This window comes from Pseudorca crassidens, chromosome 6 (assembly GCF_039906515.1).
Source record: "Pseudorca crassidens isolate mPseCra1 chromosome 6, mPseCra1.hap1, whole genome shotgun sequence".
NCBI classification, from domain to species: domain Eukaryota; kingdom Metazoa; phylum Chordata; class Mammalia; order Artiodactyla; family Delphinidae; genus Pseudorca; species Pseudorca crassidens.
Window position 1 is genome coordinate 66,157,416 of NC_090301.1, and position 12,256 is coordinate 66,169,671.

General features: G+C 36.3%; 1 protein-coding gene across 1 annotated transcript in view; it reads right to left on the minus strand.

Moving 5' to 3' along the window:
* The window catches only part of CSRNP3 (cysteine and serine rich nuclear protein 3), a 182,323-nt gene that overhangs the window by 134,949 nt on the left and 35,118 nt on the right, over positions 1–12,256 (minus strand). The window contains exon 3 of the mRNA XM_067741682.1: positions 7,003–7,091. The gene's annotated coding sequence lies outside the window, so the exon portion shown is untranslated. The remainder of the gene's footprint in view (positions 1–7,002; positions 7,092–12,256) is intronic.

The window sequence follows — 12,256 nt, forward strand, 5'->3', positions numbered from 1 at the left end:
TCTACTTGGATCCTTATAGCAGCTTTATTCAAAACAGCAAAATCTAAACAACCCAAATGTCCTTTAATGGATAAACAAACTGTGATACATCTATACAATGGAATACTACTTAGTAATAATAAGGAAAACACTATTGAAATATGCAACAACATAAATCTATCTCAAATGCATTTTAATTAAGGGAAAGAGGCCGGATGCAAAAGATTACATTCTGTATGTTTCCACTAATATGACATTCTGGAAAAGGCGAAACTATAGTGACCTATACAGATCAGTTGCCAGGGATTAGGATGGGCAGGGGCCAACAAGGGGCACCTCAAGGGAATTTTGGGGGTGATGAAACTGTTCTGTATCTTTTTTTCTTCTTTTTTTTTTTTTTTGCGGTACGCGGGCCTCTCACTGTTGTGGCCTCTCCCGTTGCGGAGCACAGGCTCCGGACGCGCAGGCTCAGCGGCCATGGCTCACGGGCCCAGCCGCTCCGTGGCATATGGGATCTTCCCGGACCGGGGCACGAACCCGCGTCCCCTGCATCGGCAGGCGGACTCTCAACCACTGCGCCACCAGAGAAGCTCTGTTCTGTATCTTGATTGTGGTGAAGTACATGACTCTGTGCAATTGTCAAATCTCATGAAACTGTACACCAAGAAGAGTAAACTTTATTGTTTGTAAATATAAAAATGAATAAATCATTTTTCTTTTGCTTTCTTGCATTGCTTAAGTGCTTTCCTAAACCCAAGGCACATAAATACCTGTGAGCTATTGAATTTACTGAATGTTCAATAATAATTTAAACATTTGAAAATATTTAAAGTAATTTTAAATCTATCCGCAATTTACTTCAGTATAGTATGATGTATAGATCTCACCTTATCTTTCCCCACGTAGTTAAAGAATTGTTCTAGTACCTTCTTCTAAGTAAGCCATTGTCCTTCCCTGCTTCTCCCCATTCAAAGTGCCTTCTTTATCAGACACGAATTAATTATGTGTACTTGGGGTTGTTAACAGCCTTTCATTGGAAGGCCTCCCCCATTGACTGATGATTATTTCTTTGTTGCATGTTATGATCACGTGTATATCGTGTCTGTTTTTGGACTTTGTATTTCCATTACTCTGATGATTTGGTTTTGTGTCTGTCCTTACTAGGCATTGATATCCTGTAGACACAGACATGTGTGTGTAATGTGCAATTCTGTAGTTTAATCAAAGAACAGGGTTGGAGTCACTGCCATCTATGTCATTCATAGTCTTAAGAGTGGCTTTGCTTGATCAGGGAGAGCCAGGAGGGTGGATGAGAAGTAAGCTGAGGGTGGGTCTCTAGGGAGCACTATCATGTGAGCACGAGTGAAATATCAAGACCTTTCGTGGGCAAGTTGTTTGGCCCCGGCAGTGTTTATTGCTTTCAGTCAGCTGATTTCACTCATTTATATTACCTATGGCTGCCTATTGGTATTTGAGTTGTGATTCCTGACTATGTGAAAGAACAGAGAAAGAAGAGCCTGTGAAAGGGGACTTTATAAAAGCGTCTCTAAGGTATGAGGCAAACCAAGAGGGAGGGGTGTCACAGCAGCCCAGGGAGTGAAAGAAGAAAAATGAAGTTAACAGTGTCAAATACCCCTGAGAGAACCAGTCAAGATAAGGGCTGCAGGTCATCTGAGACTTTAGAGAGAGCATGCTCTGTTAAATGGGGTTAGAAATCAGATCTTACTGTGCTGAGGAGTGGCTGAACCTTGGAGGCTGGAGATAACCGCAGCTATGGAGAGTCTGAATGAGCTGGGGAGTAGAGAAATTGGATGGCAGCAGCAAGTGAAATCTAGTGAAGGGAGAGGCCAGCTTGCTTCTGTTTGCTGATTTATTTTTTGGATAGAAGTTTGAAGAGCATGTACAGGTTGAAGAAAAAGGGCCAGCAAAGAAGAAAAAGTTGAAGATAAAGGACATAAGGGAAATTAATGGCAAAAGCCTCAGCATCAGTGATAGGGAATAAAATCAAATCCACGCTTTGCCTTGAATAGCAGGAAGGACTCCTGATCCCTTAAGATTGGAGGAAAGAAAGAATGGTGATAGATGTTGATGTTTGGTGCTGGAGGGAACTGCAAGGATGCACAAGTAGTTTCCGCAAAATGACCTTACTTTTCTTGTCATAACAGCAGGTGCACTGAGAGTGAAGAGGAGAGATTGCACGGCTTGTGTGGGGTGATATGGTTTTGAAATGGTGGCTGACCACAGTCAGGGTGAAAGGATTAGCGAATGCTACTGAGGGGCTGACTCAGATTAGAAAACCATCTATCTGCAGAGTGGTATAATTTGCTCCTGGAGCACTCATGTGCCTGTATGTAAGAAAAGAGATTTCCCCTATGGATTCAGGTTTGCATGTACACTGTAAAAAGGACAGACTAAGAAATGTGGAGGGTGAGCTGCTGGTGTCCAAGCCGAATTCCAAGTTAAGACTTGGGGAACATGGAAGTATCCATGAATTCAAGAAAAAAAAAGTGAGAGGAAAAGGGTTTATTCATTTGCAACTCCTGACAATCTTATGTTTTTACCTTATTTTTCCTTTTCTCTAATTTTCTCACTCATTCCGTTAGACACATTTTAGATACAAGGCCAGGTATAAGCAAATAAAAGGGAACTAAAAACAAATACAGATGGTCAGAAGTGAGTTTCACTTTAACAAAGGGGGCTGGAATTTAAAGGGTCTCAGTTGAGTTTTAATGGAGAACAAGATGCTGTAGGTGGTTGGGAGGTTGTTGATATGGAGTGGATGCTTATTGAGGTTGTGACTGTTAGGATTTGATCAGTGGTTCTCATCTGGGGATGAGACAAAGGGACATTGGGCAATGTCTGGAGACATTTTTGGTTTTCACGACTTGTGGGGTGGAGTACTACTGGCGACTACTGCCCGGGAGGCTGCTAAACATCCTACAGTGCACAGGACAGCCCCTCAACAAAAAATTATGCCATCAAAGTGTCAGTAGTGCTGAGGTTGAGAAACCTGGATTAGACAGATCATTTATAAGAATGATGGAAAAGGAGAATGGTAGGAAGTCATTTGGAGAACCACTGAAGAAAGGTGGAGAGGGAGGAACAACCCAGAACATGGGCATGCCAGGTGATGTGAGATTCAAAGGTGTACATTTGTGTGTGGTGGTTTGTGAGAGGATGCAAGAGTCATTATTTGGAAGAGTCCATGGGGAACTGGATTTGTGGTACAAATCTGCAAAATATTCCTGGGTTTAACTTTTGTAAAGCACATATACGGAAGATGAAAGTGAGCGAATATAAGGGAAAGCATTTGCTATTTTCTACTTGCTTTTGAAAAGTCATGTTTTAGTTACCCTTAAACGAGAGTTTCTAGTTCTTTCTTTCAAAGTCTCTAGATAAATCTAACAAAGATTAATGTTGGTTTGGGAGGAATCTATCTCTGACACAGTGACATTAATAAGAAGTCTTTGTTTTTCCCATAATCTTCCACTAGTCCTCTGCAACTCTTATTTTTTCTTTTCTTTTGGTTTTCCCAAAACAGACAATACTGTTGTGCTGGTTGCCTCTGTATGGTCAGCTTCACAGAGCTGACCATCTCTTCTGTCTACAATACAGCATGTTATATATACCCACTGCCTTGGTTTAATTAAGATAGGTCTTCTAAACAATCGTGACCTTTACTTTGTACTTCTTTTACTACTTCAATACTGGCCATTTATTTCCTTTAGATGATAATACTATTTATAATACCTGTCTTTTGGAAGATTAAAGGAATTGTGATACTTAATAGGTTTTGAAACCTCTTAATCTAAATTTTGTTCTTTTGGATGGCTAGATATTCCTTTCACATTGACTTATTAACAACGAAAAAACTGATTTAACTACTTTTCTGCACATCAAGTTGGCTAAACTTTTCAATTTTATCCAGTAAAGTCAAAACTGAATGGCTTTTAAGATAATGTCAATTTATGTGATGAGTTCATCTATAGTGCAGACTCCAAAAAATGGGCAGGGTTATCTGGCCTGTAAACAACTCCAGAATCTTGTGCTCAGCACCTAATGGTTCACAGAAAAATTCCAACCAGATTACCATCAAAAGAAACCTGATGACTCATTTGTTGAAGATCACAAATAGATTGATTTATTTTAATTTCCAAATCTCCACACTTCTTCTAATAAATCAAATGTACAACGAAACACATGTCTTTTAAAAAATTAGTGTACTATGTGAATGAGGTGGTGTTTAAATAATTTCCTTCTGTCTTCAATCCCAGTACTCCGTACTCTCCCAAAATGATAATAAGACTGATGATAGAACAATAAAAAAATTATATAGAGTCTTCTAGCACCATGAATCATCTATATATATTATCATAGAGATCCTTAACTATTAGGTTTATAATATTTATTCAATTCTAAAAAATGGATTGATTTTCCCCCATACACAGATGGATAGTTACAGTCTTTATCCTTTAGTAAGTGAATGGATGAATCCATGTTCAGTTGTATATTTCTTTATTGCAAACACTTTGACAGTATTTCATGTACATGTAGTAAATGTATTATCATTTAAAAAAGTCTTTTCTTTCCAGCGAAACTGAAATACATACTAGTTATTTTACGTACATTAAAATGATATTTACCTTAGCAAATGATGATTTAGAAAACTTACCATCAGATGCTATATTTCACTATACTTGCTTTTAGTTGGCACGATGTGGGGTAAAGTGACATCTATCTCCTTTGTACAAATTATGTAGTACTAGGTTATTAGGCGCTTTAAAAATTCTACCCCTCCTTACTTTCTATGTTCTTTACCTGTTTTCTTTTTCTCCATAGCACCGTCACCATCTAATGTAACATATAATTAACTTTGTTTTTTATTGATTGTATATTTCCACCCTTTAGAATGTAATTTCCACTAAGGCAAGGATATTGGTGTATTTTATTCACTGCTGTTGCCCCCATGCACATAGCAGGCAATTGATAAATATTTGTTGAATGATTGTAGTTCTTATATAAATTAATTTAACCACTTTAATGGAATAATTAAGAAAGGGGTGTCTTCACTGACTTTTCAAAAAGATGTTTACTATTTTTAATTACTTGACTTGCTTTAACTTCTTAAGACATGACCTTTCTAAAAGCTCTTTGTGAGAAGCAGAGTGCTATGCGATTCCATTTCCAACAGAGTTTGGACTCCCACTCCACTGCAAATCTCTTTACTTATCCAGCTATTTGTATATGGATTCCTTAGGGGTTTATATCATTCAAACCTACATTACAAGCATTGCAAATCTACTTGCCTTTCTAGGTCATTGGGGAAATGATTTAATTCTCTGGTGAGCTTAATAAAGTTGCCTGTACAGGAATAAGAAAAACCAAGTAGGCAATGCTCACCTTTGTTCTTTTCATGTGTTTGCATAACTATTTTCTACAACATTAAATTTGCAGTTGTGGCAAAAAAGAGACTTTTCTTTCTTAGAATCTCATATTACTTACTTGTGGTGTACTTGAAGAGCTACTTTAATAAAAGGTCATTTGAGTGTGGGTTGTAACGGAGCATCATTCCCATTGGTATTAACTCTCAGTATTGTAGGCTAATAAAAGCCATAATGTGAAAATATGAATAATCCCCAAATAATTCCCATTGTGCTTTAGAATTCATTACATGCCCTTTTAAATCTAGCCTGTCTTTTTAATTATGTGTTGCTTGTGTTAATAATAAAATTAATTTCCGAGAAACATATTGGTTCGGCAATTCTCGAGAACAAGAACCATATCTTATTCATTTTGAAACAACCAAAGCAGCACTCAGCCATTGTCTTGCATATGGTAAGTCCTAAATAAATTTTGAATGAATATATCCTTGGATGAGTGAGGAAAACAAGTAGATATTGAAGGCAAGCCTGACCAAGGCAATAAAAATAAAACGATCATTACAGAGAACAGAGTAGTGGTTACCAGAGAGGAAGGGGCTGGGAGGCGGTCGGAGGCATGGGGAATGGGTAAGGAAGGTCAACTCTATGGTAACAGACAGAAACTAAATTTTTTATGGTGAGCATGCTGTGTTGTACACAGAAGCAGAAATATAATGTTGTACACATGCATCTTACATAATGTTATACACATGCATCTTACATAATGTTATAAACCAATGTTATCTCAATAAAGATAAATAAATAAACATACAAAACAAATAAAAATAAATAAATAAGAATCATTAATACATTTCATTTAAAATCATGAATATTTGATATTGGGTCCCACAATATAAAGAAGTCAGAAATCATTCACTTTCTCAAGCTATCCCATTAGAATGAGCCATTTTAACCTACGTTGTAACTCAAACTTCCAAATGAATATTTTACATTTGTTTACTATTATAAAAAGCTGTTTAATGAGAGTAGGCTTATTTTGCTTTTCTTTTCTAGACATATGATTCTAACAACTTAGAAAAGTTTCTCAAATATCTTTTTGTTCATTCATATCAACTGTCATTTTATTGAGGTCACATTTTCTGACAAGAGTAAAATTTCTTTCACTGTACTTGGGAAAGTTGGGGAGTGGGATTCTAAGAATTTTAGAAGGATTGCTGATCAGCTATCCTTCTAAACTATATGTATATATGTGTGTATGTTGTAACCAAAGATACAAAAGAAATAAAAAATTTGCTAAATAGGTGTACATTCCTTAAGAAATCAAAAATAAAATTTTATAGGAATGCCTAACATTTATATTTATGCTAACAGTGTTACGCTTTAAAAAAGAAGAAAATTTTAATAACCAATGGATTCTCTACTAAAACAATATTTTCTTGTAACCATCCCAATTGAATGAAATAATACCTTTCTGGTATAAATGAATTTCTAAAAATTTTGAAAAGATCTTTTAAAAAATATGTATTTTATATAAGAGCATTTTTCCTTATTATCCAATTACACATTAGCAATAACAACACGGAGCAGTGACACAGTTATATCTCAGATCTGTAAAAGCATGAAAATAATAATGTATGCTAACCTTGAGATCTTATGAACGCCAGTATCTTCCTGAAGAATCTATGCCTCTGAAAACATCTTTTCAGTCTGTTGATATCTCCTTATTTTTTCCTTATAAAAGAAAATATGTTTCAATATGTTACATAACGTTATATTTTCAAAGAGTAAAGCTGATGACAGGGTGTAAATATAATGTGACACAGAGGAAAATCAATAGGAATCTTGGAATATAAATAAGGCATTAAATTTAGAACTGAATGATCATACCATATATAAATTAGTGCAGAAAGAACATTCATCTTAGAAAAATGTAGTAAATTTCTAATCATTCATACATGTTCATTCATTTATTTACCTATTATTCAATCAACAACTGTTACTATGGATAAGAAATTAAAGGCATTTTATCTTATCAATCAGCATTACACTAGATTTAAATAACTTTCTAGTCTCCAGGAGATTCGTATCTTCAAGACACAAAAATAAACAGGAAAATCAAAATATTGTAGCTAGATAGTTGATGAAAATCACAATGAATATTTATTATGATTAGTGCAATAATTTAAAGAGATGATAAAATCCTGGCAGTAATTACGTGCTTTTATTTCCCCAGACTAAAATATGTATAATTACTTTTCCTAAAGATTAATAAACTTTCCATTCTAATATGTTAAGATAAATCATTATGTCCATATACAAGTGTAACAATTTTCCTTAAACATGATGTAGAGAAACTTGTGAAGTGTGGTTCATTTATTGTGTTTCCACAATAGCCAGAAATGAACTATTACTGATCATAGCCAATAACAATAGCTAATGTAGAAATACTGTAAATGGGTTATTGAATGAAGAAATAGACTGAGCAAACAATTTATGCTGATGGCATTCAAACAAGCTTAGAACATCAAAAATCCCTAAGAAAAAAATTGTCTCAGGACAATTGTGTCTCCAGGAGCTTCTTTCTCCATTTAAACTTTACGTGTGTCTACACGGATACGCACGGTTACTTGGCAGAACAAACTAGAATACCTGCAGCACTCACTACACCACTATTTGAGTGGGACTGCAGTCCCATGGGTGGCCTTAGCAGTGACAAGTGACATCTGGGACTGATTTGTGGACACATATAACTATCTCAGGTACTATGAAAAATATTCAAGGAGGGTGACATTTATGGAAAACTTGGAATATGTATACTAATGTAAATGTAACATCATTTGTCCTCACAAATCTTTTGTTGTGCTCATCTAAAGAACCTCAGTTTCTGATTATGAGTTCTGTGAAAAACAAAATTGACACAAACCTATATTATCATTTTAAAATGTGCACCTAACATTTATGGTTTATATCTAGTCTTTACTAATACCTGGGGTTCAATTGAGAAATTCCCTGAGAACCAGTTTTCATTTTTAGAAATTTCTGCAATGTCACAGGGCTGGAGGGAAAGGTGAACACCACCTCTCCTAGTTCCAGGCCCTATGGCTTCCCGGTTGCCCACGTACATTACTGCAAATCAACTTACAAATCCCAGCAGCCATTCAGAGTGGCAAGTGAGGGTCAAGGCTCTCTCCTGTGTTTGTCAACATTTTCTCTAAAGGGCACCTTTAGCAGGTCAATGAGGCACAGACTCTTGCTGGCATGTTTTAATCAATAGCCATGCTAGACTTCACTGAGGTCACTGAAGGTCACATCTCAGTGGTGGCCTTGACTGAGCTATAAGATCAGCTTGTGTTGTTTATAGTGGATGATTCAGTGGTTAGATATAACGAATTTTAACTTGTTTAAAACACTCTTAACTGTTGCCATCTCTAAAAAAATAACTTTCTTGCAAATGTGGGGATTTTGAGAATACACTTGTTCCTCCAAGGATCAGGGAGTTTGAGACCCCCAAGCTGATCACTTCTGCAAGTCTGGAAGCCTGCTTCATCTCAGTTTCAGTATGTCAAAAGGAAATACTCTATGAACACAAATGAAGAAAGGTGAATTAGCTGTTCAGGTTTTCTAAGGCGATAATACGACTGGTAAGTTCAGGGCAATAGTTTAGTTATATTTGCAATTGCATCTCGAAATACAGTATTGCATAATTAATATGCCTGCAACCAGCAAAAGCATCTTTCACTCTGAAGGACAACTTCCTGACAGAAGCAAAGGGCCTAGGGCAAAGGAATCTAGCAGGAAAGACCAATCTGCCATGTACAGTTTGGCCCTATTTTTTTTTTAGAGGTTTTTTTTTTTTTTGCGGTACATGGGCCTCTCACTGCTGTGGCCTCTCCCACTGCGGAGCACAGGCTCTGGACACGCAGGACCAGCAGCCATGGCTCACGGGCCCAGCCGCTCCGCGGCACGTGGGATCCTCCCGAACCAGGGCACGAACCTGTGTCCCCTGCATCGGCAGGCGGGCTCCCAACCACTGCGCCACCAGGGAAGCCCTGGCCCTATTTTTTTTAAGAGAATAAAACACCACTGACAATCACATTGATTCTATTTAGAATGATTTCTTACGTAACAATACCACTTCAATTTTGTACCTTCATACATCTGATAAAGTGCGGTTATCAAAATATATGCAGCCCTTAATCCACTATTTAACAAACAACAAAATAATTTCCATTTTTTCCTAATATGTGTTGAACTATAATGAAGAGTATCACATGACCAAAAAAGTTTCTAAAATGATGATAGCACTTAGTCATTCCATTTCAGTAAAAGTGGGGACAAGAGTTATCAAAAGAAATTAAATCAGTCCTAGTTAGGCTATTTACATATCAGGTGGTCACCATGGGATTTTTCCACTCAATCAGCTGTGCTCCAAAGTGTGCAAACAATTCTCTGAAAGAGTTCAGATAGATCTCTATTTAAAGACATGGGAAAAGACATAACTATAATTACTAGGAATTTGCAAGAACTATAAGAAAATTTGGGTGAAAATTTAGGTAAAAATTTAAAAAACCTAAAGGAGTAGATAATTTCCCAGAAAATTGTAAATTAGCAAGACTGACCCAAGAAAAGGTGCAAACCTGACTAGACAGATTATCATAAAAGAGATTGAAAAGATGTTTCAGATTCTACCATCGCAAGAGCAATGTATCAGTAAGGTATGGGGAAGCCTTAAAGAATCTTTGTGACGAAAAGTCTCTGATAAACCGTACACTTCATCAACAAAATTTTCTTGACCTCTACACATTTTTCTGTTGTCCCACTCATGTTCACATTTCCCCACTTACTGAATTTAGGGTCCGTTATTCATCATTGTAATCTCTTCCTCACATATACACTCACCATGAAGGACTTTTTCTCTCTTTTTCAAATCAATGTGACCAAAAAAATAAAAAATCAGCTAGTTAAACTCAACTCTCTTCCTACTATGAACCTGCCTCTAGTAGCTGAACGGATGATAATGACTAGAGAAAATGTAGGCTATTGCAAGTGGGTCCCCAGTAGTCGTGCCTGACAATCTAATATCACATTTCCCTTATTAATTCATAATTCAACTCTATGATACCATGAAAAGGCACCTTTACTTCTTTTCAACTGTCCAACATTTCTTCTCATCTTTTCCATCTCGGTTTATGATATTGCTTCTAAGAAAATTGATAGAACTCCAGGGCCTGGAACTTCTTTCCTTCTTCCTACTATATTCCATGTACTCTTGATATTTGTACCCATATAGTCTGCCTTCAATCCTGTTATGATGGAGAAACTGTTCTTTCTCCCACCTAAGGTCATCTCCTTCTCTTAAGCTTTGGATTCTAATTTCCTCTCACCAATTCTAGGTCTTTGCTACTTTAACGATCCCCTCTTTCTTCTGCATCATCATTTCCCCCCTATTTTACTCTATTATTCCCTTTGTCTGCAAATATGTTGTAATATCTCCAAACTTAAAAATAAATTCCCTTTCTATCATTTCCCCATCTCACTATCACTATTTCTCCACTCCGTTTTGTAGCAACTTCCCAAGAGAAGGTATTCTCCATTTCTCAGATGTAATTCTATATTGAACTCCCCAAAATTAGACTGTGGAACTGGTCCACAGTTCCACTGAAATAGCATTTATTAAGGTCATCAGTGAATTTGAATATTACCAAATCCAATGGTAAATTTTCAGTCCTTATCTTCAATATCTCAAGAGATTTTGACTCAGATTTTCAGTTCAGTCTTGAGCTATTTCTTTACCTGGCTTGCAACATACCATGCACAGAGTAGGGTTTTCTCCTACCTCATTTACTGCCCTTCCTCAACCTTCCTGCCTGATTTCTTCCATTCTTCCTAACCTCTAAATCCTCTCATGGATTGAGGTCTGAGACTTTTCTATCTGACCCTTTCCTAAGAAAGCAGATCTGGTCCTATGTCTTTAAATACCACCATTTATTTGTGATTCTCAAATTTAGATATGTAGCCTGAACCTCTTCTCAGAATTTTAGATTTTTATACACACTGCCTACTCTAATCTACAGCTCCACTTAAATGGCTAATAGGCTTTTCAAATTTTAACATGTCAAAAAATAATTAAAAAATGAAAGAAAGATGGAAGGAAGGAAGAGAAAGAAAGAAAGAAAGAGAGAGAAAGAAAGAAAGAGAAAGATAACAAATCTCAGGCTTCCTCCTCTTACTTCAGTCTTACCCATTTTAGTAAATGACATCACCATTTACCCAATGACTCATATTAAAAACCTAACTCTTTGAGAAATGGCTAATTCTAGGGTTGGGACAGGGTAAATACAAGATGAACCTGAATCATCTTACAGTAATGAAAAGTAAGAAAGGGAAAGAAAAAAGGATAGGCACATGAGAAGTCTATGTCATGTGAGAAGGACAGAAGGACTGACCTGAAAGAACTCTCAATGGTCAAAGTTGGACTAATTTAAGCAATAAAAATTAATGACAGTATTAGATTATAACCCAAAGAATAAAATGAATATCTGTGAGTCTATAATGATATAAATAAATGACTAAATAAATAAATAGGAGAGAAGGAACAAATCTTCCTTACATTAAATTCTGTGATATGATATTTACGACTTCACATAAAAATGCATGTGTGTCTGCATAAGAGAGAATTATTCAAGGAAACCAATTTTGAAGCACAGAATAGTTTTTGGACATTGGGTCCACATTTTTTTTCAAGTAGAAACCAACTTTTAAATATAAAATTGATTGCAGGGCTCCTTAATTTCACAAGGAAAATACAGAATTGCTGCTAGAATTGATCAGATTCCCAAGAAATGCATAAATTCTTACAGATGGTCCTAGGAACATAGCTTAATTGCAGACTGTGT